Here is a 25,999-nt window from a genome sequence, read left to right on the forward strand (position 1 = left end):
CGGCGCGCCCGCTGCGCCCGTCCGCTGCGCTCCCTGTGCTGGCACATATTTATGGGGAGTTTGTGGGCGTTGGCGGGGTGGGTGTGGGTGTGTACTAGCCGGCTGCGGCTTATGTATGGATTTATTTATTTATAAAATTTTATATAGCTCGAACTCGATCCCGAGGGATATCAGAGAGCTTTACAATTTGAGAGAAAGGAAGGTAACAGTTCAGTACATGAGTCAAATGGGAATATGAAACAGACAGTGAATCAAATAGGGCTCCTGGTTCCTGAGCTAATGTTAGTTAGCAGTGCAGCGCTGGTTCCAGGACTAGTGTTGGTTAGCAGTGCAGCACTGGTTCCTGATCTAGCATTGGTTATGCTATTGGGTTCTTGTATAGCGCATGAATCACCCGGGGGCATCTCGGCGCTTTAACCTGGGGAGGACATCTAGCGGGTCAGGAGAGTAATTTCTCGGAAGCACTGATACATTTGGGTAGCAGTGCAGTACTGGTTCCTGAGCGAGCGTTGGTTAGCAGTGTACCACTCTTTTCTGACCAGCTTTGCTCACCAGTACACTACTGTTTCCTGTGCAGAACTGTTGGTGAAGTGCTCAGTGAATTCCAAACCCATTGCTGTGTACCAGCGCATACAGTTCCCTGCGCTTGTACTGTTTACCAGTGCCCCATAGTATCAGGCCTGCTCTGGTGCTGGTAGTGGTGCTATGTTGTCTCCTGCATTAGAAATCATTAGCAATGCAGGGAACCACTGTTGACTATACCAACATTGTTTTACAATGCACCACTCTTTCCTGAGGTAGCACTGCTTATGCCTCACTCTCTCCTCAGTTAGCACAGTTCAGGAGTGGCCCACTAGTTCCTGACAGTCAACACTTAGTAGTTCATAACTGCTTCCTGAGCTAGCATTGAAGCAGTGTTTAGAACTTCACTAATGTTTCCTGAGCTACCATTGGTTAGTTGCATGCTACTCTTTACTGAGCAGCACTGTTTAGAAGTGCACTAATGTATCCTGAGCTAGCAATGGTTAGCAGCATGGTACTCTTTCCTGAGCAGCACTGTGTAGAAGTGCCCTAATGTATCCTGAGCTAGCAATGGTTAGCAGCGCGTTACTCTTTCCTGAGCAGCACTGTTTAGAAGTGCCCTAATGTTTTCTGAGCTAGAAATTGGTAGCAGCATGCTACTCTTTCCTGGGCAGCCCTGTTTAGAAGTGCACTAATGTATCCTGAGCTAGCAATGGTTAGCAGCATGCTACTCTTTCCTGAGCAGCACTGTGTAGAAGTGCCCTAATGTATCCTGAGCTAGCAATGGTTAGCAGCATGCTACTCTTTCCTGAGCAGCACTGTGTAGAAGTGCCCTAATGTATCCTGAGCTAGCAATGGTTAGCAGCATGCTACTCTTTCCTGAGCAGCACTGTGTAGAAGTGCCCTAATGTATCCTGAGCTAGCAATGGTTAGCAGCATGCTACTCTTTCCTGAGCAGCACTGTTTAGAAGTGCCCTAATGTTTTCTGAGCTAGAAATTGTTAGCAGCATGCTACTCTTTCCTGGGCAGCCCTGTTTAGAAGTGCACTAATGTATCCTGAGCTAGCAATGGTTAGCAGCAAGCTACTCTTTCCTGAGCAGCACTGTTTAGAAGTGCATTCATGTGTCCTGACTCTGAGCTAGCAATGGTTATCAGCATTCTACTCTTTCCTGAGCAGCACTGTTTAGAAGGTTACTAACGTTTCCTGTGCTAGCAATGGTTAGCAGCATGCTTCTCTTTCCTGAGCAGCACTGCTTAGAAGTGCACTCTTGTTTCCTGAGCTAGCAGTGGTTATTATCATGCTTCTCTTTCCTGAGCAGCACTACTTAGAAGTGCACTAATGTTTCCTGAACTAGCAATGGTTTGGAGTATGCTACTCTTTCCTGAGCAGCACTGCGTAGAAGTGCACTAATGTTTCCTGAACTAGCAATGGTTTGGAGTATGCTACTCTTTCCTGAGCACTTCTGATTAGACGTGCACTCATGTGTCCTGCGCTAGAATTGGCTAGTAGCATGCTACTGTTTCATGAGCAGCACTGTTTAGAAGTGCACTCATGTTTCCTGAGCTAGCAATGTCTAGCGGTAGTCCGCGGTTTCCTGACGTCTTGCTTTTCAACAGTGTACCACAGTTACCAGCACTTGTACTGTTTAGCACTGCACCCATGTTTCCTGAGTGACCATTGTTTCTCAAGCTAGCAGAGTTGCATGCTTCTGAAGGCACTTCTGATGTGTACACACATTGTTCTAAAGACTTTGAGAAAATTACGTATGCTCCATTTCATGGGCGTTACAATGGACTGAAACCATATAGTGTTATATTAAATTTCAGTTTAAGTCAATATTGATGAATAGTCTGCTCTGGAAGTAGACATTGATCCCCTCCTGAAAAATGTAAATTGAATTTCTATTACCAAATGAGGTATGTGTATAATTTTGACACAGATTTGGGAGGACTAGTAGCCATATACCTGTGTTTTAAGGGTCCTTTCGTGATTATTTCTTAGGTTGACAGACAGGTGACTTATGTCCTGATGAGATCTACAGAATTAAACTATTTGGTCGAAACGTTTAACAATATATCTCTGGTTGTGCATTGGTTTTTCAAAATAGAAATCTAAAACATCACGTTGGACTTCTTCTGTTGGCTATTATTTTGACAACCTTGGATGTAACTCTGTACCTGACTGTAAAATACATATGCTAGTTCTGAGCATAGCGTTGTCTGCAGTATTGTCTTTTTCAAATTTATGCATTGGGATATAAGAATACAGAATCTTTACACATACATAGAGAGGCTCTTGCGTGCTTATATGTATGTGCCCAAATTAATTGACTAATGCTTACATGTTGGATATTTGCCTTATACCTGCAAAAATATATCTAATGGAACCACTGTACATTGTTCTTACTAGACTTTGGTGTACATCGCTAGAGACAATAAAACAGAACTGAAATCTGTAGAACTGGACCTTTGCAGGGCTGGATCATGTAAGAAATCTTTTGAGTAAATCTCCCAACATCTCCAAACTGAGAGGGTTCTTCTATATTGCTAGATCAGGAGGCACGTGATCTGAAGGCGAAGGTCTTCGAAGCAATCATGATGGTGGTCCAGGTTCAAGATTAATCATGGCCAACTGTAATTTTGTAACAGTACCAGGGAATATGGATGGGAGAAAGACTTTATGAGAATTGTAACAAGTGTCTTGTGGAGCCGACATGCAAAGCCCCAGTATTTCCGAAGTTATCTCGAGAAAGAGGATCCGGAGCTTTGCGCTTCAGGAGAGATAGGACAGATGGTGTGTGGCTCCTACAATAACAATGACATGCTTAGATAATCTGCACACTCCCCTACTGCATCAATACTGACTCTTTGATTGATCTGCAAGTTTTCTATAGCATTTCCCTCACTTCGGACATACTGTGCGATTTTGGGCTGCCCGGTGTCTATCTTTGATAAAACATTGTCCTTACCTCTCACTGTTCCCCCACACCTTTATCACATCTGTCTTCATTAAACTTGATCAAGCTGTACTGCAATTAATGTTTATGGTAATGATTTTATGATTATTTTTGGTTTGTCCTATTATCCAAAAATAGTCCCCATTTGTCTTCAATACGAAGAATCAGAGTCAGGCGCGAGAAATATCTTGCAAGTATTTTTTCCAGGCGACTATCCTGGTACACAGTCAGAGTTACATTAACATCACATGTTAAAATACTTAATTCCTTGATCATACGCAATACTTGATCAACATTAGTAATTTCTGGATCTTCCATAAAGCAATTCTCGAGAAAAAAGGGATAAACAACTAAAAAGCTCATCTTTTCTAGTCAGTCACAGGATTGGGCTCTCTTAACTATGAAAATGCTTCCATTTTTGTAAAATGTGGGAAATGTGATAAGTTTCTGTAGTAGGTATAGTACGGCCGGTGATCAGAGGCAATCGGAGATTCCCGCTAAACAAGGCGTCAGGATCCCCGAAATTTGAAATTCAACCTTGGGCAAAGCTGATACGTGGAAGGTGTTTCCAGGTCTACTAGTCTAGTATATGTCTATTTCTCACGCGCTGCGTTGCCGGAAAGGATCAACTATAGGCGCTACCTAGAAAAACAGCAGTGACCCCCCTAAGAGCTCTGTTTGAAGCCTCGAGCTGTGGGGCCCGTATTTATCTGGTTTCTTGAGGGTAGATTACTCCTTTGAAATCTGACGTGCCTTCATTCAAAATTGATTTTGTCCCACTGTGAGTTGTACATCTCCGCCCTGATGAAGGTGTAGCCCTGGCTGGGTCCACACACCGAAACGTGCGTCGGTGTTTTCTCATCTGGGGATAACTTGACTGATCTCATCTCCATCTCACTGATGATTTGTCTCCATCTATATTTTATAGATCAGCCAATGGCTGTTATGTACCTTGGATATGTGGTTTGTGTGTGATATGAATTGTGTGTAATTTTGGTATGTATGATGGTATGAGAGTTATGTATGATATTGATTTGTGGGACTGTATTGATGAGATATTTTGTTTTTAAGAATCATTATTTGGTCTGATATTTATGCATTGAAGAAAATGTACTCTATGTAATAAAATCTTTATATATTTGTTATCATGTATTGATATGATTTCTTGAATTGTTCCTGGTCTGTTTAGTTTTTTTTTTAAATGTATTAAAGGACCTCTTAGTTAGGCCTAATATTGAATTGATTGGCAGGTATTTCTTGTATTTTGGATCTTCCCCGCCTACCTGCCTGTAATTAGCCGGGGTTCCCCTTTCTATTAAGGATGAACTGTTTGCTAAACCGCTACTTTTTCTCTTGTTTTACTTTGCTGCTGTGTTTACTGTAATGTGTACTATTCTGTTCCAAGTTATTTTCCATTAGCAATAAATGTGTATTTGGACGGCTGTAGATCTGTCAACAATTGTACTCTTGACTTTCTTTGCTGTGTTTGTCTAATGCATTCTTGTGCACTTAGCTCCAGGGCTGTGCACCAAGCATCCGCTTGACATCCGCCTGTCTACCTTGGTAGCAGTCTTACAAAGAACTTAACGACCTGGCTGCTCGCTCCATAAGCTTCCCTTCCTTCGCCAGCCCGCAGTGTAGTGCTCCGGTGTCTTGTGGGTAACAGAGCGCTTTATAAAACTCAAATTCAGGTATTGCAGCGACTGTTGAAGATTCTTCACTTGGCGCTGTGCTCCTCTCTGCCACAGCTACCATGGTTATTTCACCAAAATGCCAGAGGGTAGCGGAAGTGACATCACATGCCCTTTGACCTCCACTTTCACACACACACACACACACACACATACTTACACATTCACACAAATTCACACATATACACTCCCTCACACATAAACACTCTCCCACCTGCAAGCACTCACACAACATACATTTAAAACATTTTTTACTTACCTCAGCTGCAATGGAAGGGCATATTCCAGCTTATTGTACTCCATTTTTATTACACTATTAGTGACTAATATATTTTAATTATTCACTATTAGTTTAATAAAAAAAATGGACAGAAAATAAACAGAGTGGAGTCACAGATGCCCTTGAGTTCCTGGCACTGAATTTGCCACCTCTGAGGCCAGGAGTCACAAAGGTAGTGCTAGGGGTAGTAAAGGGCAATCCAGGGGTCACAACTGCGACCCCTGGCAACCCCCTAAATGACGTCCACGGGTCATTCCACCTCATTGATGATCAGCCAGAAGCAGTACAACACTGAGGGTGTATTTTTGATTTTCTCACCACCAAGGACAGACTCTGAATCAATATATGGTTTTTGATCTTGAGCTCTTCCTACCAGAAATTCAGAGAATGCACCAGTTTTTAAGTTTTTTCTTATTATGTCATTAGGATATTCCGTAGACAAGTAGGAGGATATTGAGATCTGTCTTTCTCCGCCATGCCACTGTCCTTTGCCTTTCATGTGAAGATGCACATTAAGATATTTTATTGGAAGCTGATCTGTGTGATGAGGATCATACATCTATCCAGTGGGCTGCTAATTTATGAAGGTTTTAATTAATTATGAAGGCTAGAGCGTGCCTATCTGTGGATATCTGCGAAGCGCTGCAGATCTAATTTCACTTCAAATAAATCCGAAGAATTGACTTTGGTCCTTTATTCTTCACACTTTAGGAAGGCGCAAACCCAACTGCGGATGTTCAATTGTTGATTACAAAAAGTGGATCATGGGCCAGCTCTGTAAACACAGAGCAAAAAGAGCATCCTGGATAAAGAATTGTAAGACTGTTAGTGCTTGTGATCTACAATTCCCAGATATGCACTGATTGTGGCTGTGTTGGAATATGTTGCAGGGGTCGGGGGCGTTAGCTAGTGGCGATGGTTGTGCGATAGTGTGATCTGTTGACAGGAATCGCGGTCTCCTTTGGTCGGATGGATGAAGGGAGGTCTAGAGTCATCCAGTGATGGGAGGCTTGAGCCAGTGTGTTATGGTGATGGGAGGCATGGTCTGGTGTGGTCCAGTGACAGGAGACATGGTCTAGGGATGATAAGTGTAGTCTGGTATTTTCCAGTATCAGGAGATGAGTTCTAGTGGGGTCCAGTCAGATTCAGAGACAGGAGGCATGGTCTGGTATTGAATGTTTATATGAAATATGATCTAGTGTGGTCAGGTGAATGTAAAAAAGATCTTGTGTAATCTTGTGAAGAGGGGGAGTGAGCTTGTGTTTTGGGGAGTGGTCAAGTATGATCCGATGACAGAGGTGTGATCTAGTGTGCTCCCATGATACGACTTCTTGATGACATTTCTCACGAGAAATGAGCATACGCAGTAGTCATCGAGAAGTTGCGATGTAGGAAGAGGGCAGCCCGGGACGCTGCAGCTCATGTAAGGCGTTTTAATATATTATATCGTGTTTAGTAAGCTTGTATAATAATTGTTAATAGGGCGGGTGGGAGGCGGGGGCTTGTCAACACTGCCCCGCTGCGGAGTGTGTGGAGGTTTGCTTACTCCGCCTACTTTGCAGGGCGCAGAGTAGGCAAAAGTCCGCACACCCCGCAGGCAGTGCAGAGCTCTCCGCCCACCCTTACCTACAATATTCCATTGTACCTCCTACGTGCATGGGCTGCGGCTAAATCTTATGCCACAAATACAGGCTCAGGGTATGATGGATGACTCTGGAGCTAGGAGTTTTTACTCTCCCCCCCACCCCAACAGATGATGATTTGGACTTTGTAATTAACATTAACACTTTTGGCACTTTATAAAACTTGGTCGGGCACATTAGTCACTAAAGTTGCCCCTATGGTGGACCGTCTTTTGCACTTAATCAGGACCTGTACACAAGCATAAAATCTTAACATAAATGGTCTTTTTCGGTTTTAATACTGTTTGTGTATTTTAATTAACCATGACAGTTTTTTTATTTAGGACAAGTATTGTATAATGTTGTCTGATGTGCGTTATGCTTTTTTGGATGTATTTTATGCTTCCAAATAAAGACTACTATGACTATGACTATGTGTTGGTGAGTGGCCACGTGTCATCTGGTGGCTGGAGGCATGGTCCTTTGGGGTCTGTTGACAGGAGGCGTGGTCCTGTGTGGTCTGGTGACAGGATGCCTGGTCCTGCGTGGTCTGGTGATGAGAGGCGTGGTCTACTGCCCTATGAAGATGGCATTGTTGCGGTCTAGTGACAGGAGTCATGGTCTAATGTGGTCTAGTGATGAGAAGTGTAGTGACAGAATGACAGAGGTAATCCATGGTGGTAGGCTGTATGTCTGTAGGCTGTAGGCTTTGTGTCAAATCAGCAGAGATGTCTCATCCAAAGTATTAAGATCAGTCTCATACGCCATGTGATGGATGCAAATTCACAAACTGACGCGAGGAAGTAGAAGTGACATCACAAACCCTTTGCGATGCAACGACCTCGGCAGTCTCCTGGTTCCTGCTGAAGAGATAAGAGACGGATAAAAATGGAAAGCACAAAGAATAAAATGTGCCCCTGTGTCAATTCCTACATTTTCGTTTCTTCTTCTGCCTTCATGACACCTGAGACCAGGGTAGCTAGGACAGTGCTAGTGGTACCAAAAGAAAAGCAAGGGGTTGCATCTTTGTTGCTAGCCCTGGCTACCCGACACCATCATGGGTTTCATCCCCTGAACCATACTCTCCAACATCATGGGTCTCATCTCCTGAAATGTGGAAACACTCTGGATCCACTCCAGAGCAATTCCCTCTCCTTGTGTAAAATATACCCTGGCCCTGCATTTTGCAAGCGCCCAACTATAATCCATTGCCCAGACATGCCACACAGACCATGAAATGGAAGTGCCCAAGGTCAGTGGGTGACTCTTTCACAGGAGGAGATGCCGGCTCATTATATGCTTAGACAGCACTAAAGTGAAGATGGAAATACTTGAATCAATTTGAAACAATGGTAATTACTTTTGGAGCAATCCATTCCATTATTTTTTAGTTCTTCTGTACCAATACATACTGGGACCAACCATATGCAAATCAGTCTTGACCCTGCCCCCAAAAGGGACAGCACAGTCCAAAATGAGAGGCGGTATTGGAATGAATAACAGGTTTCTACCCAAACTTATACTGCTCTTTCCTTGGCACCCATTCTCTGTGAAGCCTGAGCTCTGGTAGTCCTGACCCCTTGCCCCCCCCCCCCCCTTAGAGTTCAGTGGGTTACCTGTCATTGCCTGACCTTGGAAGTCCTTGCGCCTGCATCCTGAGCTGTTACAAAGTCGTGAAGATTGCATTCTTGGTCCACCACAGAACTATGGAGGTATTTTTTCGGGATTATCAGGGTGAAATTGATTGAACTTTAATACTTGCATCTAGATTGGTTCCCAGAAAGCAGCACCTCCTTCTCCGCGTTACTTTGTGGCCTCGGGGAACAGAACTTGCTCGAAAGATGTGCTAATCTATTTTAATGTGCAATGCTGATGAGCTTTTTCCATTGCAAGACGCATTAAATTAATGACTTTTATGATTAAGGTCAGTGTGTTATTCTTCTCTGCCCCAACGTTTCTAAAAATATGAAGCTTGTCAATTTAAAAATAGCAGTTCTCCAGCCTTTTAGATGTAACATATTCCTGACAGGCAGAAGGGCAGTCGGATTTGGAGCCAGTGAATATTTTTATCTGGGTCTATTCACGAAACACTATCAGAAATCTTCAATGTTCAAAAACTTTAAATGGGGCCCATAGTTGTCATTTAATAACATTTTATTCAAAGCACACTGGCTAGTTCTGACAGCCTGGTGGGTTGGCTCATCAATCAAAAGTTGGAGAATTCTACATCCTACTGTGGTGTTGGACATGGGCTCAACAACCAGATGTGAAGACCCCTGTCTCAAGTCCAATTGTGGTTTATCCCATGATGTGGAGAAGCTGATTAAGTTTTGCCAACATATATTTGCAAAGCGCATGTTCACCCTAGGGTGTCTTGGCACTGAATAACATGTTTATTGTTACCCAACTGAATGGTACTCATTTTATCGACCTCAGAAGGATGAAATGCTGAGTGGACCCAATGGGATTTGAACCGGTGACCATGAGGTTGAACACAGGCCCCTAGAGTGGTCACATTATTCCACTAAACCACCAAACCCAGCTGCTCCAGGGTAGTTCCAGCACGTACAAGTATTTTAGTATTTCCTATGTGTTTAACCTGCCTTGATGTGGTACCAGAATATTGTTTTCAGAATATTGTATTATATAAACAATGTTTTCTAAATCTGGTCTACAAAAATATGACCCTTTTGAGTTAGCTATAGAAAATCTACATTCAATGGGCAGTGCCTATTTTGAGCTGGTGGTTTATGGTGCTCAGCACTGGCACTTCATTGTCAGCACCAACACTTATGACAGTCTGCCACATGGTGGCGCTGTTTGATTAATTCAGAGATGAACAGAGCAACACTTGTTTATTAATTCAATATACAGTAAAATGACTAATACCTGCCCCGCAAGCCATTCTTATAGCTTTGGGGGGCAGCAGTAGTCTGAATTGTAGGAGTGTGATGGTTAGTAGTTGGATTGGTACAGACCTTGGGCGCTGGCAAGGGCAATGAATGATACAAGCTGCCGTGGCCGCCTGATGAAGGCCCTGACACTTACCTTTTTACAAATTAAGCACTACTGCTAATAGGAATATATGGTAAATCATATTTAGGACACAATGTTAAAGTCAAACAATACTTATGTATGGGAGACTCCCACATACGACCTGTTGGTGCACGTCTTTCCGAATATGCAGGGTCTCTGTACTCCGAGGTCCCCGACACCCCAACTGGTGATTCGGTTGCCACCTTTCTTAGAAAAAAATCCCAGCTATTTGTTCATAATTTGCTGTTCTGGATCAGACCAGTAGTTGGTAGGAGAAAAGAATTCCAGCAAAAGTTTCAGGATTCTTTTGTAACATAGCAATTAGCCCTCTGTTTGCTCTAATAATCATTCTGAAACGATTTAGACAGCTCTCCCATACTTTTTAATGGATGTATTTATGTGTTTGATGTTTTAGATTCATGTTGCAGGAAGGTAAAATACTGGATTTCACTGCTTTTCCCAACATTTTTACTGGCCTGGACTTAAAAAATAAATGGCCAGGAGGTAAAAACCTGGCTAAGTGGCAACCCTAATTGATGGGGAGTATGCTATCTGCCAGGGATGCAACCAGATGTACTCTGCTGCTGTTGGCGGCCCCCACTGTCCCTCCGAAGCATGCCACACTGTTCCACCTGCAGCCATGGCGGCATTTATCAAACAATGTCTCAAAGGCCTTCAGATGCTCTGGTTGAACATTAACCCCACCCATACCTGCCAACTCACACGGTGCCACTGTGTGACACACAATATCGGCTCCCATCACAGGGCCCCCTGGTGAGGAGCTGATATCACATGGCGGCAGGGAAAATGAGCTGAAAAACACTGTCAATAGTGGTTTTCAAAGGCTTTGAACTGCCGAGGTCCATTAAGAGATGTGAATACACCCCAGGACATCGGCACCAGCCTCAGCAAGCTTTTTTTTTGGGGGGGGGGGGAAGGGGCTTGGGAGTGGACTGGGGTTCAAAAGTGCCTCGTAGGTTCTTCCTTGGCACAAGCTCCCGCCCCTCCAAGGCCCTGCCTCCCCTCCTCACACGATGAGATTGTTCTTCAAGTTGGCAGGTATGCACACCTATTACACAAGGAGAGGCTCCTCCGGCAAGGAGGCCGCCTACTCTCATATGAGCATAAACTGTCTCCATCAGGCCCCGCGTGGCCCTAGTTTACATGTGCATCACCGGAGAATGAAAACAAGATCCAAGCCGCCATTTCCTCATGCTCACACATAACTGCTGGAACCAGCACTAGAATGTAAAAGGATTCACAAAGAGAAAAGCTGGAGAGACTTACAAAGTACACAATCATATGTCCTCTGCAAACCCAATGAAATGCCCATTGCTGAGTCACTATGGCAGGACTGGTGTATAGGGCAGTTTGCAAGTGACAGAAGGGCTGGTCTGACAGGTCATTGTTTGACTGGGTTTGGGCCTGTTTTATGGGTTTCTGGGCAGGTTTTACTGATGGTTTCTCTGATATTACAACAAACGTTGCCCACAGCAAGCACAAATGTATGAAGTCCCCATACATTGCAGAACACCTGCACAGCATGTGGGCTCCCTTTTTAGTTATCTGATTTGCTAATGGAGGCCACTTTTATTTTGGTGCCCAGGCCTATCTTCTGGCCCAGTCCGACTCGGTGAATCATGACGTTGCGTCCTCAAAACCTGTGCCATAGGTTTCTTTAACACAACATCAAGTGTCACTGAACCTGCGGCCTCATATCACAAAAGACACCCAAGATAGCAGCTCAACACAGTGGCCAGAATTCCTGCCATCCTCTCGTTTAAACTAACCGCAGCTCCACCATCAGAAGCCCCAAAATTTATTCGCCAGGTGGAACATTAGCTTTGATGTGGTTAACTCTAATTTTTTTTACTTAACCCCTCTAAAACAGGGTTATTGGTTACACTCTCAGAACAGAAATATTGAATAAAAGCTGTTGGCGTACATCCATAGGCCCCCCATCCAGTGCTTAATTTGTAAAAAAAATGTGTGCCGGTGCCCAAAGCTTATCTCAGAAACTCGCGGACACTGCTATTAAATATTTCTGCACTAAATAGGTAGTTTTGATTCCAACTCATACCTCTTTAATCCACTACCAGACACTCCATGCCTCTTTGTCTCACTCTTGCAGGTTCCTGCCTTCTCCCTTTGTGACTATGTTTCCTTCTTTCTCATGCTCCTTCTTTCCCCTGTGCTTGTTTGTCCCTCTTTTGGTGTCTCTCAATTTCAAATGAGAAAAAATAAGTGCTGGTCCCCATAAATGAATGCCGGTGGCCCAGCTGGCAACCACTGGCTCAAATTAAGCACTGCCCGCATCCCATATCCACCAAGGTTGTAAGAAATCTAGGTATCTTTCTTGATCCTCCTTTTCCTCTTGATTTTCCATCCACAAAGGTGACAAGCTGATTGCTTTCCCAACTACTACTGTGAAAAGAATTGTTCATTTTTTGGATACCCCTCTTCATTTGTCTGTGTCAATGTAATAATCCAGTCCAGACTTGATGATGTGAACTCAAGGTACCTAGCTAGCTTCCCTGCCAGGCTGCGTCAATGCCTCACATGAGAGCAAAGTGCAGCAGCACCTTTGGTTGAAGGCTGCTCCAGAGGCAGTCATATTTCTCCTGTTTTGAGGTCCCTTCATAGGCTGCCCATCTGTAACAGAGACATCTTGAAATCTCTGACCATAGTACATAGAGCCACCCACCAGAATACACTTGCTCTTCTGGCTCTAAATGTTCTTGAAACCTACTAGAAGCCTGCATTCTGCTGACCAGTTTCTCTTATTGGTGTCAAAATTGAGAATTATTTCATAAATAGATAGAGTGTCTTCTATTACCTCTCCAAAACTTTGGAATTGTATGTTTTTCGGTTTATGCTGATATGTTGAGTTGTTATTCTGGATGATTTTTGAGGGGTCTGGGACACTGCTGCTTCCTCCTAGCAGCTGGGGTGCTGTAAAAGCCTGTCACCTGCCCTCCTGTCCTACCTCCTGGGAGTCTCCTCAGCCTAAGGTCTTCCTGTAGCAGCATCCCATGGCCCTCAAGCCACACTATATTCTGTAACTGCACTCCCCAGTTCTCACAATCTTCTGCCCACTTGCAGGGCACTGTGTGTCCAGCAGAAATCAGTGTGACCTCCTCCAGATTTCCACACCATAGCCTGGTCCACAGATGTCCCAGGGGACCCTTTTCTTCAGGATCCTAGGTGTGTAAACCCTCTACTGCCCACCAGAGGGAGTTGGGAAGCCAGTGCCACTGGCTCTGGAAAAAGTGCCCAACAGAGTCCAGGAAATACAAGTGTAGAGTCTACTCCAGGCAGGGGTTCATCAATGTGCTGGCCTGTCCTTCCTTTCCTGTGATACACTTTTCTCCCTGAGTGTCTGCCACTATGCAGGGGTTTAGAAGTGAAGATGGAGAGTTTTAGAAGGTGGGCTTCCCTGCCCAATCCAGAGATGCCCCTTTATCTTTCCACTGTTAAGTGACTTTTCTTGGGAGTAGCTCAAATGCTGGTCCACCCCCGTGAACATCATTGTGGGGTTTTTAAAAATAGCAGAATAAAGTGGGGGTCCTTAACACCTCTGAGCAGTTCAGCTGTGCCCCAACTGATGTTGCACAACTGGTTTCTTCTCACAAAGAGTTCAGCTTGAGCCCCTGGTGCCAGAATTCTGCCTGTCACCTCTTTGTCCCTGTAAGGAAGACCAAGGATGTTGATTTACTAAAGTACCAGGGGTAGCGGAAGTGATGCCACATGTCCTTTTCCCCTGCAGTCACAAAGGCGGGTAGAAGGAAAACTGAGAGATATTGGGATGATATTGAGAAAGAGACAGACAAGGGGGAAAGAGAGGTGCCAGACAGGTGAAATAGAGTTGAGAAAGATACAAGTATAGGTGAAAAAGTCAGGGGAGAGTGGGGAATGTAAGCATCAGCACCGACTTTGACAACCACAAATACAAGTGCCTAGAAAATGGGTGTGAGTGTCCATCACCACCCCCCTTTTGTATCACTTTGTTTGCCATAAATTGGCAGGGTATGCTCAGACTTGAGTCCCTTGCTCACTTTGCCACTGGATTCAAGCAAGCCGGGCTGAAGACGGCTGAAATGCCAGAAACCGGTCCTCGGAAGCTTGTTTCCGGTCCAGGGAAGGCATGGCTTGGCAGTTCGGGCTGGACTGTTCCCATGAGGCACAGGGTCAGACTGATTTGCATATGGCCATGTCTGAACTGGGGTGGCAGAGTGGGCTAAAGAACAGTGATGGATTAAACCCAGATCTGTTGACTGGGTGTGAGTGTTTGATTGGTTCAGATGCTCCGTCCATCACCACCCCCCTTTTGTACCAATCTAGAAAATGACGCAGGCGCTTGGTTTTCTTTTTCTTTACAGTTGGATGGGTAAATAAAAATGACAAAAGTAGCATGAAAGCAATTAGTAATTTATTCTTAGTCTTTCCTTGGGTTTTCCTCACAAGCAGACTTTATGTTTGCTGAAATATACCCTAATTATTTTGAATATGCTAATTTCTACTTAACTATTTGAATTCATTTTTTGCTTTCTGTAATGATCACATTATTGAATAAACCCAAGAGGCTTTAAGCTGGAATCTTGTCTCGAGCAGGTTTGGTTATTACCAGTCTCAGACTCACAAACTCTTACACGAAGACTCAGACAGTCCTGATCTTGTGCATCAACCCTCTTAATTAGTTCATTAGAACATCGACAAGTGCTTAACCAAAAAGAAGTTCTTGAAAAGTAAGCAGTGAAGGAACTAAAGTAATGAGACCATGCTCCAGGGGAAGGACAAACACAAGAAACCGAAAGAAAGCCCATACAGGGCACCAAATAAAAAGCAAACAAATGAGAGTGACAATAACCAATGATAGTCAATGGGCGGGTTTGTGCTGTCTGGTGGGCGAGATCTAAAAATGATTGGGCCAGCAAAAGGAGAAAGGTTCGCCAATCCGAAGGTGGGTGATAATGTGTGACCACATCTGGCTGAAGCCCATCAACTGAGACCTAATGCAAAAGAACCACTTCCTTGAATGCCTTCTGAGATTGTCCTTCCTGAGCGGAGACTGGAGCAGGAATCTAACACACATTACAAACTAAAGCCAACCCCACTCCATTGCAGAGTCTCAGATATTATGTGTGTCACATGGTCACATTGCCCAGAGGACTCCTTAAGGTCTGAAGACTTGACTTTTCACTTAACCAGAAAAAACAAAGATGAAGGAGTACCACCAGTGGGAATTCACAAGTCACTGTGTTGGTGGATGGTTTTCACAAAATGGAGGAAAACTCTTTTTCTTAAAAACCCCTCACTCATCACCTAGTGATGACATGCTTCATCATCGGGGTCCACCCTAATGACCTAGCGTCATCAGGGTGTGCTTCAACACCTGATTACAGTGGAGCAGGTTTGTGAGTGGTGGTGTGTGAAAAATGAAAAAAATCAGTGAGTTAAAAATTGTCCTGGTTTGAACTTGAAAAGTAAAGAGTTTTTATTGGCAAGCAACTGGACAATAATAAAAAATAGTGGCGAGATAAAATAGGGCAACAATGAACCCGTGTATCTCTATAATTAATAGGGTCTAAGTGTTGGGTCTAGGTCTACATGTTTCAACCTTAATGGTTAAGGTTAACCAGGTTTTCGTCAGGACCATACAACCACGTAGTGGACGGTCTGCGTCCCCTAGAAGACGCACCCAATCCTACCACATGGGACCACTGGATGGCGAAAATGCGCCCGTGGTGTAAGCTCGCTCCACAATGGGTGAGCTAAAAAATCAAGAAACCTGTAAAAGAAAATACCGACAGTTGTCAAAGTATTGAACATATTTACAAGCCTGTAACGTAGTGCAGTGCTTCAACGTTGTGTCAGCATGCTGTCACACCCAGTTACATGGTGAATTCAGTGGTAACATCAAAACTTCTAGCGTTACCAGTGTTGGGCTCTACTCCAGCATACTTCTAGAGGAGGGAAGTGCAGGTGCGAAATGTGGGACAGTGTAGATTACCCACAACTTTCACACAGAGGGAATATCGTAATTTTCTCTATTCACAACTCACACGTGGTTCATACAATGATCACCGCGTGTTACATCCTCGCATACCGCCTAGTTTGGTGCGAGACTATATCCAATTCGATCGTGCATGCACTGTCAAAGAGAAACTGTACAACACAAAGTGAAACACACACAACAAAGACACACGACAGACAGAAAGTATATATAACCAAGGCTCACTCTCAATGGAGTGTTCAGGGACTTCATGAGACGGGGGAGGTTACCCTCTTTAAAACGTATTCTGAAAGAGAGCGGTATTTTAAAAGGTAAATAAAGGTAAATAAATGCGGGTAAGGAATCTCATCCAACTCGTGTCCTTGGCGCGTTCGTTTTTGGCGCTTGTTGAGAAAAGGCACGCCCGCAATGAAAAGGGTACTTTTACTTACAGTTAGTTGCCGAGGTATTCAGTTTGTAACCTACTGCCTGCTCCGCCCCGCTAGTACTGGGCTGGGTGAAGGCGCGAGTGAAATAGGGTGTCGGCGCTTCCGTGATGGGCGTGGTTAAGCCGCAGTCACGTGGGCGGAAGGCCGACAGGGATACACGGACGGTGGCCGCATAGCCTCAAATGGCAGCAGGCAATGTTAGAGATCGAATCTCCTGTAGGGTAGTAGCGTGAAGCCCAAGCTCGGGGGTGCAATATTTCAAACTACTATTTTACAAATTACAAAATTGTAAAATACTTGAGAGGTATATCAGATGATATATACAAAGACCTGACAGGATGGCGAAGTATTAATGATCGCATCCTAGATAGCCATATCAAAAAAAGGGGGGGTCTGAAATAGAACTGGGGTGTATATTACCAGAGGACCCCACTGATATGATTAACTATAGTAACCAGAACGAACCATGACTTGATAAATTACAAAGTGCTACAGTCATGTTTATGGACAGCTCATTGAATGGTTAGGAGTAGGCTGAACATTACTCAGAGGGTAGGTTTACAGTATTGAGGCCCATGGGACATTATCATTCAGGCCCGTGATATGCGTGGAAAGTCGGTACACCCAACGTTGTTCTTTCTCATATAGGATCTTGTGAGAGTTGGGTCCATTTGGAATCTGCTCAATGACAGTCCACCTCATGTCATTAGGAGTGTGATTAGTATTAAGGAAATGGTCAGTCAACTTGGTGGCATTTTTTCTGCAGCGTATTGTGCTACGATGCTCGCAGATACGTTGTTTGACCTTTCTGGTCGTCATACCAACGTAGTTCTTTCCGCAGATGCATGTGATCATGTACACAACGTTGGTGCTATTACAATTCGTGTGTTTACGTTGTTCCCACACTCTGCCTTCTTCAAGATTCAGTGTTTTAGTGTTCTCTGTCAGATGGCACACACTGCACTCCCCACATTTGTAGTGCCCAACAATTGGTGGCAAGTTCCACATTTCTGTAATGCTAGGGTTTGAGATGATCGTTGCATTCTTTGGTCTTGTGTTGACAAGGCTGTCTTTTAGACTTGGTGCTTTTTTATAAGAGAAGAGGGGTTTGTCCCATTTCAATGCGCCTGTGCTGAGGATCTGCCAGTGTTTGTTGATGCTCTTGCTCACATTGTTTGAAACGGAATTGTACGTTGTAACACAAGTGAGGGGAATAGAATCATTCCGGGACATGTTCTCTTCAAGTAGAGAATCACGAGGCTGATTCCTTGCTCTTTTTTGGCACTTCTCAATTACTCTGTTTGGATACCCACGTTGTTTCAGTTTGCACGTGAGGTCTTTAGCTTGAAGTTTATAATCTGATAGTTTGCTGCAATTTCGCCGCAGTCTCAGATATTGGCCATAAGGCAGGTTTTCTCTGAGAGGACGAGGATGGAAACTCTCGTACCTCAGTAGATTGTTCTTGGCAGTGGGCTTAAAATGTGTTTTGGTTGTTAGTTCCTGCCCCTCTTTCTTGATTTCTATGTCCAGAAAGACCATCTGTCGTTTGTCAAACGTGTGAGTGAACTTGAGGTGTGGATCTCGAGTATTAATCCAGATGGTAAACTCTCTGAGTGATTCCTCAGGTCCTTGCCAGATTACCATGACGTCGTCGATATAACGACGCCAAAACTTGATGTGATCTCTGTAGGGGTTCTCTTGTGTAAGGATGTGCCTTTCCTCGAAGTTATGGACATATAGCCCGGCTATACTAGGAGCAAAGACACTGCCCATAGACGTCCCACCGATTTGGAGGTACAGGGAGCCTTCGTACTCAAAATAGTTCCTTTTGAGTGCGAGCATGGCACACTGTAGGATGAACGCCTTTGGTGTTTGATGTTCCCAACTGTTATTTTCCAGAATGCTCCTAAGGACATCCAGGGTGGCATCTTGAGGAATACTCGTATAAAGGCTCTCAATGTCAAAACTGAGTAGGATGGTTTCATCATCTACTTGTACATTGTTCAGGAGTGTCAGCAGGTTTTTTGTATCTCTGAGGTACGTTGGGGTAGTTTGTACAATCGGTTTCAGAAAAAAGTCGCAAAACCGAGAGAGGGGTTCCAAGAGTGAGCCGATCCCTGACACGATCGGTCTTCCTGGCGGTGGGATTTTACCTTTGTGCATCTTTGGCAAGGTATAGAAATACGGGATCTTCCCTTCCGTTTTACAGAGGTAGTCCGCTTCCTGTTTAGAAATTGCACCAGATGCCTCAGTTGTCTCAACGAGTTCCAAAATCTCTGCTCTCAGTTCCTCGGTCGGATCTCTTGATAGGGGTTGATAGCTCTTGATGTCACTGAGTAGCCTCCTGCATTCAGTGTCATAATCACTCTTGTTCATGACAACAAGGCCACCACCCTTGTCAGCTGGTTTTATTATGACTGAGGCGTCATTCTTCAATTGCAAGATTGCCTCACATTCTGCCCTGCTATTGTTTTCAAATTGTCTGGGTTCCCTCATTTCTTCAATGTCTTTGAACACGGCCTGTTCAAATGTGTGGATTTCCACAGGGATAGTGTGTGGAGGTGGTATGAACTTTGACTTAATTTTAAGGCCTGTTTCGTTGGGTATTTCGTCATTTTCACTGCTAGGGTGTTTTTCAAAGAAAGCTTTGAGTTTCAATTTTCGGAAGAAATTGGCCAGTTCGCAATGCAGCTTGAATTTGTCCAAATGTCTCGTGGGTACAAAGCCCAGGCCCTTGTTCAGTACTTTAGTTTCAGTTGTAGTGAGACTCCTTGAGGAAAGGTTGGTAACTAGTTCGTCTTGTTGCTTGGTCCTGGTTTGCTCGCTCCTGCTCTGCTCCTCGTGTTGTTGCCCACTGGGTCCTCGTCTTCCCACTGCACATTGTTTCCGGTTCTCTTCCGACCTCTGCCGCGCCTGCCTCTGTTCTGAAAAGGAGGACGGTACTGACTGGGTGGGAAGAAGTGCGGTTGGAATGGTGGTTGCCATCCATACATGGGGAATGATTGGTCTGGCATGAATGGTGTCGGGAAAGGAGGTTGATTGTATTGTGGCCATTGATAATGTCCTCTAAATCCTCCTCTTTGTCTTTGTCTTTGGTTTCCATTCCCTGAACTACCACTATTGCTGGAGCTGTTGGACGTGTTGCTGGATGCATCAGAGTCTTGATCTGGTCCTGTGGAAGCTTTGTAGTCAGCATCAGAATAGGGATAGGCCTTTACAAAGGAAAAGCGTTTAAGATCCTTCTGGAACTTCTGTACCTTTTGTTGGGTAAGGTTGTCCCTGTATTCATTCATCTCTTTATTGAGATCATCTAGTTTCTTTTTATATCCCGTGATGCTAGTTTTTATTTGTGCTTCAGTCACCTGTATTTCGATCTGGATTTTTTCAGAGAGACGTAGGGCAGTCTTGAGGATCAGCATGATCCAATCATGGGTACAGTGCCATGCTATACGTGCCCAGTCCCATCGGAACTCTTGATCGTCCAGAAAAATACGAGGGGCATTCGACACTAGTAAGCCTTTAGGTGCCATTTGATTTGTCACATATTCCTTTAATATAGTGCCGTGTAGAATAGTTCTTATTCTGTTCTTTTTCATTTCCGTCAGTTTGTCCCAGTCTGATGTCTGGGATATTGTACTGCTTATGTTTGCATCCGCAAACGCCGCAAGGTTGCCCATGATAGAGTCAATTTCATCAGTCGAGAATGTTAAGCCTTGAGTGTCTGCCATGGTCAATAGTTGTGTAGCCCCTTCCGTGTAGACAGTCAAAAAAAGGACAGTGCTGCTGTTTAATAACTCTCACAGCTGTGCGCTGCCAAGATATACAAAAACAATGGAGAGAGCAAGGGTTATGTTCACCAGAGTGAACGGGGAGTACTCCTGTACCCCTGGATACAATAATAGAAAAAACAAAGATGAAGGAGTACCACCAGTGGGAATTCACAAGTCACTGTGTTGGTGGATGGTTTTCACAAAATGGAGGAAAACTCTTTTTCTTAAAAACCCCTCACTCATCACCTAGTGATGACATGCTTCATCATCGGGGTCCACCCTAATGACCTAGCGTCATCAGGGTGTGCTTCAACACCTGATTACAGTGGAGCAGGTTTGTGAGTGGTGGTGTGTGAAAAATGAAAAAAATCAGTGAGTTAAAAATTGTCCTGGTTTGAACTTGAAAAGTAAAGAGTTTTTATTGGCAAGCAACTGGACAATAATAAAAAATAGTGGCGAGATAAAATAGGGCAACAATGAACCCGTGTATCTCTATAATTAATAGGGTCTAAGTGTTGGGTCTAGGTCTACATGTTTCAACCTTAATGGTTAAGGTTAACCAGGTTTTCGTCAGGACCATACAACCACGTAGTGGACGGTCTGCGTCCCCTAGAAGACGCACCCAATCCTACCACATGGGACCACTGGATGGCGAAAATGCGCCCGTGGTGTAAGCTCGCTCCACAATGGGTGAGCTAAAAAATCAAGAAACCTGTAAAAGAAAATACCGACAGTTGTCAAAGTATTGAACATATTTACAAGCCTGTAACGTAGTGCAGTGCTTCAACGTTGTGTCAGCATGCTGTCACACCCAGTTACATGGTGAATTCAGTGGTAACATCAAAACTTCTAGCGTTACCAGTGTTGGGCTCTACTCCAGCATACTTCTAGAGGAGGGAAGTGCAGGTGCGAAATGTGGGACAGTGTAGATTACCCACAACTTTCACACAGAGGGAATATCGTAATTTTCTCTATTCACAACTCACACGTGGTTCATACAATGATCACCGCGTGTTACATCCTCGCATACCGCCTAGTTTGGTGCGAGACTATATCCAATTCGATCGTGCATGCACTGTCAAAGAGAAACTGTACAACACAAAGTGAAACACACACAACAAAGACACACGACAGACAGAAAGTATATATAACCAAGGCTCACTCTCAATGGAGTGTTCAGGGACTTCATGAGACGGGGGAGGTTACCCTCTTTAAAACGTATTCTGAAAGAGAGCGGTATTTTAAAAGGTAAATAAAGGTAAATAAATGCGGGTAAGGAATCTCATCCAACTCGTGTCCTTGGCGCGTTCGTTTTTGGCGCTTGTTGAGAAAAGGCACGCCCGCAATGAAAAGGGTACTTTTACTTACAGTTAGTTGCCGAGGTATTCAGTTTGTAACCTACTGCCTGCTCCGCCCCGCTAGTACTGGGCTGGGTGAAGGCGCGAGTGAAATAGGGTGTCGGCGCTTCCGTGATGGGCGTGGTTAAGCCGCAGTCACGTGGGCGGAAGGCCGACAGGGATACACGGACGGTGGCCGCATAGCCTCAAATGGCAGCAGGCAATGTTAGAGATCGAATCTCCTGTAGGGTAGTAGCGTGAAGCCCAAGCTCGGGGGTGCAATATTTCAAACTACTATTTTACAAATTACAAAATTGTAAAATACTTGAGAGGTATATCAGATGATATATACAAAGACCTGACAGGATGGCGAAGTATTAATGATCGCATCCTAGATAGCCATATCAAAAAAAGGGGGGGTCTGAAATAGAACTGGGGTGTATATTACCAGAGGACCCCACTGATATGATTAACTATAGTAACCAGAACGAACCATGACTTGATAAATTACAAAGTGCTACAGTCATGTTTATGGACAGCTCATTGAATGGTTAGGAGTAGGCTGAACATTACTCAGAGGGTAGGTTTACAGTATTGAGGCCCATGGGACATTATCATTCAGGCCCGTGATATGCGTGGAAAGTCGGTACACCCAACGTTGTTCTTTCTCATATAGGATCTTGTGAGAGTTGGGTCCATTTGGAATCTGCTCAATGACAGTCCACCTCATGTCATTAGGAGTGTACCAACGTTGTGTACATGATCACATGCATCTGCGGAAAGAACTACGTTGGTATGACGACCAGAAAGGTCAAACAACGTATCTGCGAGCATCGTAGCACAATACGCTGCAGAAAAAATGCCACCAAGTTGACTGACCATTTCCTTAATACTAATCACACTCCTAATGACATGAGGTGGACTGTCATTGAGCAGATTCCAAATGGACCCAACTCTCACAAGATCCTATATGAGAAAGAACAACGTTGGGTGTACCGACTTTCCACGCATATCACGGGCCTGAATGATAATGTCCCATGGGCCTCAATACTGTAAACCTACCCTCTGAGTAATGTTCAGCCTACTCCTAACCATTCAATGAGCTGTCCATAAACATGACTGTAGCACTTTGTAATTTATCAAGTCATGGTTCGTTCTGGTTACTATAGTTAATCATATCAGTGGGGTCCTCTGGTAATATACACCCCAGTTCTATTTCAGACCCCCCCTTTTTTTGATATGGCTATCTAGGATGCGATCATTAATACTTCGCCATCCTGTCAGGTCTTTGTATATATCATCTGATATACCTCTCAAGTATTTTACAATTTTGTAATTTGTAAAATAGTAGTTTGAAATATTGCACCCCCGAGCTTGGGCTTCACGCTACTACCCTACAGGAGATTCGATCTCTAACATTGCCTGCTGCCATTTGAGGCTATGCGGCCACCGTCCGTGTATCCCTGTCGGCCTTCCGCCCACGTGACTGCGGCTTAACCACGCCCATCACGGAAGCGCCGACACCCTATTTCACTCGCGCCTTCACCCAGCCCAGTACTAGCGGGGCGGAGCAGGCAGTAGGTTACAAACTGAATACCTCGGCAACTAACTGTAAGTAAAAGTACCCTTTTCATTGCGGGCGTGCCTTTTCTCAACAAGCGCCAAAAACGAACGCGCCAAGGACACGAGTTGGATGAGATTCCTTACCCGCATTTATTTACCTTTATTTACCTTTTAAAATACCGCTCTCTTTCAGAATACGTTTTAAAGAGGGTAACCTCCCCCGTCTCATGAAGTCCCTGAACACTCCATTGAGAGTGAGCCTTGGTTATATATACTTTCTGTCTGTCGTGTGTCTTTGTTGTGTGTGTTTCACTTTGTGTTGTACAGTTTCTCTTTGACAGTGCATGCACGATCGAATTGGATATAGTCTCGCACCAAACTAGGCGGTATGCGAGGATGTAACACGCGGTGATCATTGTATGAACCACGTGTGAGTTGTGAATAGAGAAAATTACGATATTCCCTCTGTGTGAAAGTTGTGGGTAATCTACACTGTCCCACATTTCGCACCTGCACTTCCCTCCTCTAGAAGTATGCTGGAGTAGAGCCCAACACTGGTAACGCTAGAAGTTTTGATGTTACCACTGAATTCACCATGTAACTGGGTGTGACAGCATGCTGACACAACGTTGAAGCACTGCACTACGTTACAGGCTTGTAAATATGTTCAATACTTTGACAACTGTCGGTATTTTCTTTTACAGGTTTCTTGATTTTTTAGCTCACCCATTGTGGAGCGAGCTTACACCACGGGCGCATTTTCGCCATCCAGTGGTCCCATGTGGTAGGATTGGGTGCGTCTTCTAGGGGACGCAGACCGTCCACTACGTGGTTGTATGGTCCTGACGAAAACCTGGTTAACCTTAACCATTAAGGTTGAAACATGTAGACCTAGACCCAACACTTAGACCCTATTAATTATAGAGATACACGGGTTCATTGTTGCCCTATTTTATCTCGCCACTATTTTTTATTATTGTCCAGTTGCTTGCCAATAAAAACTCTTTACTTTTCAAGTTCAAACCAGGACAATTTTTAACTCACTGATTTTTTTCATTTTTCACACACCACCACTCACAAACCTGCTCCACTGTAATCAGGTGTTGAAGCACACCCTGATGACGCTAGGTCATTAGGGTGGACCCCGATGATGAAGCATGTCATCACTAGGTGATGAGTGAGGGGTTTTTAAGAAAAAGAGTTTTCCTCCATTTTGTGAAAACCATCCACCAACACAGTGACTTGTGAATTCCCACTGGTGGTACTCCTTCATCTTTGTTTTTTCTATTATTGTATCCAGGGGTACAGGAGTACTCCCCGTTCACTCTGGTGAACATAACCCTTGCTCTCTCCATTGTTTTTGTATATCTTGGCAGCGCACAGCTGTGAGAGTTATTAAACAGCAGCACTGTCCTTTTTTTGACTGTCTACACGGAAGGGGCTACACAACTATTGACCATGGCAGACACTCAAGGCTTAACATTCTCGACTGATGAAATTGACTCTATCATGGGCAACCTTGCGGCGTTTGCGGATGCAAACATAAGCAGTACAATATCCCAGACATCAGACTGGGACAAACTGACGGAAATGAAAAAGAACAGAATAAGAACTATTCTACACGGCACTATATTAAAGGAATATGTGACAAATCAAATGGCACCTAAAGGCTTACTAGTGTCGAATGCCCCTCGTATTTTTCTGGACGATCAAGAGTTCCGAAGGGACTGGGCACGTATAGCATGGCACTGTACCCATGATTGGATCATGCTGATCCTCAAGACTGCCCTACGTCTCTCTGAAAAAATCCAGATCGAAATACAGGTGACTGAAGCACAAATAAAAACTAGCATCACGGGATATAAAAAGAAACTAGATGATCTCAATAAAGAGATGAATGAATACAGGGACAACCTTACCCAACAAAAGGTACAGAAGTTCCAGAAGGATCTTAAACGCTTTTCCTTTGTAAAGGCCTATCCCTATTCTGATGCTGACTACAAAGCTTCCACAGGACCAGATCAAGACTCTGATGCATCCAGCAACACGTCCAACAGCTCCAGCAATAGTGGTAGTTCAGGGAATGGAAACCAAAGACAAAGACAAAGAGGAGGATTTAGAGGACATTATCAATGGCCACAATACAATCAACCTCCTTTCCCGACACCATTCATGCCAGACCAATCATTCCCCATGTATGGATGGCAACCACCATTCCAACCGCACTTCTTCCCACCCAGTCAGTACCGTCCTCCTTTTCAGAACAGAGGCAGGCGCGGCAGAGGTCGGAAGAGAACCGGAAACAATGTGCAGTGGGAAGACGAGGACCCAGTGGGCAACAACACGAGGAGCAGAGCAGGAGCGAGCAAACCAGGACCAAGCAACAAGACGAACTAGTTACCAACCTTTCCTCAAGGAGTCTCACTACAACTGAAACTAAAGTACTGAACAAGGGCCTGGGCTTTGTACCCACGAGACATTTGGACAAATTCAAGCTGCATTGCGAACTGGCCAATTTCTTCCGAAAATTGAAACTCAAAGCTTTCTTTGAAAAACACCCTAGCAGTGAAAATGACGAAACACCCAACGAAACAGGCCTTAAAATTAAGTCAAAGTTCATACCACCTCCACACACTATCCCTGTGGAAATCCACACATTTGAACAGGCCGTGTTCAAAGACATTGAAGAAATGAGGGAACCCAGACAATTTGAAAACAATAGCAGGGCAGAATGTGAGGCAATCTTGCAATTGAAGAATGACGCCTCAGTCATAATAAAA

The sequence above is a fragment of the Lissotriton helveticus genome, chromosome 10, assembly GCF_964261635.1.
Source record: "Lissotriton helveticus chromosome 10, aLisHel1.1, whole genome shotgun sequence".
In the NCBI taxonomy this organism is placed as follows: domain Eukaryota; kingdom Metazoa; phylum Chordata; class Amphibia; order Caudata; family Salamandridae; genus Lissotriton; species Lissotriton helveticus.